The sequence below is a fragment of the Equus asinus genome, chromosome 21 (assembly GCF_041296235.1).
Source record: "Equus asinus isolate D_3611 breed Donkey chromosome 21, EquAss-T2T_v2, whole genome shotgun sequence".
Lineage (NCBI taxonomy): Eukaryota > Metazoa > Chordata > Mammalia > Perissodactyla > Equidae > Equus > Equus asinus.
Genome location: NC_091810.1, coordinates 11,193,529 through 11,199,528, shown reverse-complemented (window position 1 = coordinate 11,199,528; position 6,000 = coordinate 11,193,529). Strand labels below are relative to the sequence as shown.

At 48.3% G+C, this 6,000-nt stretch overlaps 1 long non-coding RNA gene across 1 annotated transcript; it reads left to right on the top strand.

Annotated features, from left to right (window-relative positions):
• The first annotated feature begins 1,348 nt into the window (after positions 1-1,348).
• On the top strand, positions 1,349-3,236 carry LOC139041403 (uncharacterized). The gene is made up of 3 exons (XR_011496479.1): positions 1,349-1,490; positions 2,440-2,602; positions 3,018-3,236. It is a non-coding gene; the product is annotated as an uncharacterized lncRNA (long non-coding RNA).
• Positions 3,237-6,000: the final 2,764 nt, after the last annotated feature.

Genomic DNA, 6,000 nt, shown 5'->3' with positions numbered 1-6,000 from the left:
ATACTGAAATGCTTTTAATGAGAAGGGCTGTCCTTCAAAACAGAATGGCTTTAGATATTCTTACTGCATCCCAAGGTGGTACATATACAGTCATTCAGACTGGATGCTGTGCTTTTATACCTGATGAGTCTTCCAATGTGTCATCTCTGCTAAAGCACATGAAGAAGCAAGTGGATGCCTTATGCTATCCGACACCCAGTCCTGAATTATTTGGTTGGCTCCCTTTTCAGTATCAGTTCCCTTTTTCGATCCAGAATGGAATTCCTATTTCTATTATTTATTGGAATCCTTGTACTGGTCATAATATTCAAACTAATTGTTGTTTTCTTTACTCAGTGTTGTAAGAGTAGCATGCAAACTAGAGTAATGATTGCTCAACGGCTTGAGATGGTTGATCTGTCTTATAACCCTGGACAAATTTCCTTTTCTGATAGAGACTATAACTAAGAATTCATTTCAGACTAATCCTTTCAAAAATGCTGTTATTATCGTTACTGTGCTTGTTCTATAATCATATGCAATGTAAATGCAAGATGTCATAGAAAAGCACATATACAATGTTTGTGCAACAATCTAATTACATAACATAAGAAATGCTTCCTCTGTTAATAAATATACTTCCATGCTTGTCCACTATTTCCCCCCAACATGGACGATTAGGCAAATAAATGAAATAAAAGCCTAGCACCGAGGGACATGATGGATCCAGGGCAGGCAGCAAACACCCTGGCACCGAGGGACAATATTTTGATCATCAATGCTTTCTATTGAAAGATTAGAGATCAAAAGGGGAAAATGTCAAATAAAAATGGCAAGTAATAGGATGTATTGGAATATATGAGGAAGCCATTTTGGTGTAAACCTAATTCGGCCTGACCTTGTCTTTCCAAAAGGGCCTGAACGAGGCCATTGAGCATGCATTGTATATCTGCTTTAGAGATTCCCTATGGCAAGAGCAAAAGGCCCTTGAGATAAAGGTGCAACTTCCCTCCCCCTCCCAACGTTGGCGTCTCCTTAAGGATTAAGCATCTTTCCTTAGGCTAGGAACTGATTGCTGTGCTCACCTGTGACCACCCAGCTCCAGACAATAGACTTGCCTCCTGCTACGCCCACCAAGATAGCAGAGCCACTACCTGCTGTGTCCATCAAGCACTGTGCAGACAGGGCAATCTTGTGACTATTGTGGGAGGGACATTTCAATCATATGTAAAGCACCCTTTTTGGGGGTATATAACCATTCTGTACACCTCATTTCTTTGGTGCCCTTTCTTCCTTCGGGAAGAAAGGCCCCGGGCCATGGTCCTCAGATTTCAGCTCAGAATAAACTCACCCAAATTTTCATTTACAGATTGGTTGTGGATTATTTTCGTCGATACTGTGCTGCCCGTGAGGACGCAGCCTGCATCTCCCCACCCCAGAGTCTGGGCTGGCCCTGTGACTTGATTTGACCAGCAAAATGTGGCTGGAGTTTTGGTGTGCCAGTTCTGGAGGTATGAATTTGGGGGAACACAGTTCAGCCCATAACACCACAGTTTAACTAGGGTTGCCTGACTTAGCAAATAAAAACACAGGACACTCAGTTCAATTTGAGTTTCAGTGAGCAATACTTAATGCTTGTGATCTTAAGCCACAGAGTCTTGTGGTGGTTTGTTAAGCATAGGGTTGCCGGATAAAACAGAGGACACCTAGCTCAATTTGAATTTCAGATAAACCACAGAAGTCAGAAGCAGGATAGTGTCACAGTCACCTACCCCGGCAGCCGGGGAGCCACCCAGCCCGGAGCCCATGGCAACTTCTACATGGGCTGGGTGGGGGTGGGACCCAGAGCTCTGTGGGCAAGTCAGAATTGGGAGCCAGAGTCCTGGGGGAGAAATGGCCCTCGGGGTGGGAAGACACATAATTTCCCCAAAGTCCAGAGGTGCTGTTCTGGGCTGGGAGACGTCATCATCCATGACTAACAAGAGGGCCGTGCAGAGCCCTGGGGACAGGCGTGGAGCCAGCTCCTCCCGCCTCGGCGTGGGCGAGAGCTCTGCGCACTTGCAGGAGAAAGGATGCCAGTGCACCTGGCTGAAGACGGGTGGGGACATCCCCATAGAAGTGTGGGCCATGCGTGTACAAAGCCCAGGCGTCACCCTCACTCGCTCACCCATCAACAGAGGTCTACCGAGGGCCTTCTGTGTGCCAAGCCCTGTTTTAGGGGTCAAAGATACAGCAGGGACCACGACAGACACAACCCCTGCCCTCACAGGGCCGTACACAAGATGAATAAAGGGCTGGCGGTCTCTGCTTTGGAGAAAAATGAAGCCAAGCGGAGGGATGGAGACAGCTCTGGGGGGGTGGCCACTGTGAGGGGAGCGGCCAGTAGGCTCACTGAGAAAGGGCGCCTGAGTGAATGGCTGGAGAGTTCAGACCACTAAACCTTCTAATTACTGTTCACAGCAGCATCATTCACAATCAAGAGGAGGAAGCAACCCAGGGTCCCTGCAGCGATGAAGGGATAAGCAACACGTGGTCTAGACACACAATAGATTACTACTCAGCCTCAAAAAGGACGGAACTTCTGACTCCTGCTACAACAGGGATGACCCTGGAGGGCGTTATGGTACGTGAAATAAGCCGGGCACAAAAGGACAAGTACTGTATGATTCCACTTCCATGAGGTCCTTGGAGTAGTCAGAATCATGGAGAGGACGAGAATGTGGGATGGGGGTTGCCAGGGGCTGCGGGAGGGGAGAATGGAGAGCGGGTGTTTAATGGGGACGGGGTTTCAGTTTTACAAGATGAAAAGAGCTGTGGAGATGGATGGTGGTGATGGTTGCACAACAGAATACAAGTGTTTAATCCCACTGAACTACACACTTAAATATGGTTAAGATGGTAAATTTTATGTGTATTTTACCACAATTTAAAAAATTAAAAAAGAAATGCGGAGAGTTTAAGACCAAGTGACAGGCTTCAGAGGAGCTTGTCCTCAGTAGTTCTGGTTTTTCAGAGTTCATTCTCCTCTGCTTTCCCAGACGCCACCCTGCGTGCCAGCCCCAAGCGCTCTTTCCTGGATCCCGCCCCAACCCCTGAACCTGATACCAGATCTTTAAAAGATGACATCAAGAAAGTGAAAAGACAACTCACAGAATGAGAGAAAAATTTCTGCAAATCATGTATCTGATAATGGACTTGTACCGAGAATATACGGAGAACTCTTACCATTTAACAATAAAAAGACAAATAACCTAATTTAAAAATGGGCAAGGATCTGAATAGATGTTTATCCAAAGAAGATATATAGCCAATAAGTGGCCAATAAGCACATGAAAAGATGCTCAACATCACCAGCCATCAGGAAACGTAAATCAAAACCACAATGAGAGACTACCTCTCACCCACTAGGATGGCTATGATCAGAAAGACAGACAATGACAAGTGTTGTGGGGGGCCGGCCCAGTGGCGCAGCGGTTAAGTGCGCACCTTCTGCTTCTCGGTGGCCCGGGGTTCACCGGTTTGGATCCCAGGTGTGGACATGGCACCACTTGGCACACCATGCTGTGGCAGGCATCCCACATATAACGTAGAGGAAGATTGGCACAGATGTTAGCTCAGGGCCAGGCTTCCTCAGCAAAAAGAGGAGGATTGGTGGTAGTTAGCTCAGGGCTAATCTTCCTCAAAAAAGAAAAAAACAAGTGTTGGGGAGGACGTGGAGAAAATGGAACCCTCATACATGTCTGCTGGGAATGTAAGGTGGTACAGCTGTCGTGGAAAACAGTCTGGCTGCTCTTTCAGCTGTCAAACATAGAGTGACCACATGACCCAGCAATTCCACTCCCAGGTATCTACTCAAGAGAAATGAAAACATATGTTCAGACAGAAACTTGTACCCAAATGTTCACAGCAACATTCTTCCTAATAGTCAAAGAATGGAAATAAGGCAAGAGTCTTTCAACTGGTGAGTGGATAAAGAGTATGTGGTTCATCCATGCAATGGAATATTGTTCAGCCATAAAAATGAGTGAAGCAGTGACACATGCTACAATGTGGGTGAAGCCGGGCACAAAAGGCCACAGACTATGGGATGCCATTTATATGAAATGTCCAGAATAGGCAAATCTATGGAGACAGAGAGTAGATTAGGGGTGTAGGGGAAGGGAGGGAGGGGAAGTGGAAGCTAAGGGGTGGGGGATTTCTTTCGGGGGTGATGACAGTGTTGGAAATCGGACGGCCGTGACTTGTAAACTGCGCACATACTCTGAAGCCTGAGTTGGACACTCCAAACAGGGGTCTTGTCTGGTATGTGAATTACAGCTCCACAAAGCTGCTTAGAAAACAAAGGCAGAGCATTTCCTCTCTTCCCCAGTTCTCACCCCAAACTTGCATGCCGAGATCCAGAAGACTCGGAAAACCAAGAACCCCTCTGGTTCCTGGAAATCACTCTCCTTAGAAGCTGTTGATGCTAAGATGGACACTTACACACACACACACACACACACACACACTAAAAAAGCGTATTTTTTATCCCCAGAAAATTAGTCTAGTCAAATTGAAATATAGCGTGAGCCAGAAGTGCAATTTTAAATTTTCTAGTGGCCATATTTGAAAAAGTTAAAATGAACAAGTAAAATGAAATTTAATAATATATTTTATTTAAACCCATCTATCCAATATATTACCATTTCAACATCTCATCAGTATAAACAATTTTAATAAGATATTGGACACCGAATGTGTGTTTTACGCTCACAGCACGTCTCAAGTCAGACTGGCCGCCGTTAGGGTTCTCAGCAGCCGCGTACCGCGTGCCAACCACACAGCGCAGCCTGTGCTCTTCAAGGCGCACACGACAGACTGATTTGAGCAAAGCCAGAGAAAGAAGAATTTGTTGGCTAACATAACTATAGACGCAGCGAGTCCAGGATCGTAGCCTTTCCCTCCCCGCCTCGCCCCCTCTTTCTCTTGTCTCCATCACCCCTTGGCTCTATGTTCCTCTGAGTGGGCGTCACTCCTAGGCTCCCTTGAAGAGGAATTTGTGTCTTGAAAACTATTTTTAAGTAATTCATTCCAGCAAAGGAAAAGAGGCCTTTCTGGCTTTCTTTCTTGGACTGAGACCTGCTTCTGAGCCCTCCCTGTGTCCTTTCAGGTCCTACGACTATGCAAAGAATGACAGGAATGTCACACACCTGCATGTGGGATGTTGTCAGAGGGACCAGGCCCACAGGGAGACACAGCCCCACTCAGATAGACACGCAGGCAGCGGGCACAGTGAGTGCCCCGGGGCAGTCCTGGGGGGCTTCCCCAGCGAGGTGGCTGGAAGCCAGTGGACGAGGGGAGACAAGCACTCAGGGCCACCGAGCAGGGCTGAGGCAGGAGCAGGGACACACGGGGGCGGGGCGGTCCTGCAGGGCTGATAATGCCAGGCATTTAAAACACGTCGGGCGGGCACCCGGGGGGCACGTGAGCATTTCAGGCAGGACAGACCTGACGTCAGATGAGGCTTGGAGTCCTCCAGGCAGCCGTCAGTGGGGACAAGGAGCAGTGCCACAAAGGGAACTCCACACAGGGCCAAGCGGAGGGGTGGGAACGTGCTCACCTGCTGGAAAGGTGGGGGGCGGAGGTGGCTATCGGTTCAGGGACGGGCTGCCAGGTGGTGCCAGTAAGAGGGGACACCTCCCCTGCAGGAGCAGGCCTCCACCTCCTGTCCCCCAGCCTCCCACCAGGGCGGTCTGCCAGGGGCCGCGAAGCAGGCCGCAGGCTCAGCGGGGCGGCCCAGAGCCCCTCTGCCCACCGGCCAGCACTCGTCCACCGGCCAGCACTCGGTCCCTGCCTCGGGCAGAAGGACTGTGTGTGGGCAACCACTTGTTGCTGGAATTTAATATTATTTTTACTCTCACATCCCCCTTCTATTTATGGCAAGCATACAGGTCATCACTCAGGATTGCATCATAGTTTCCCTTTTAAATAATTTCTTCACTACAAAAGAAATGTGTTTAGAGAAAAATTCGAGGTCCATGG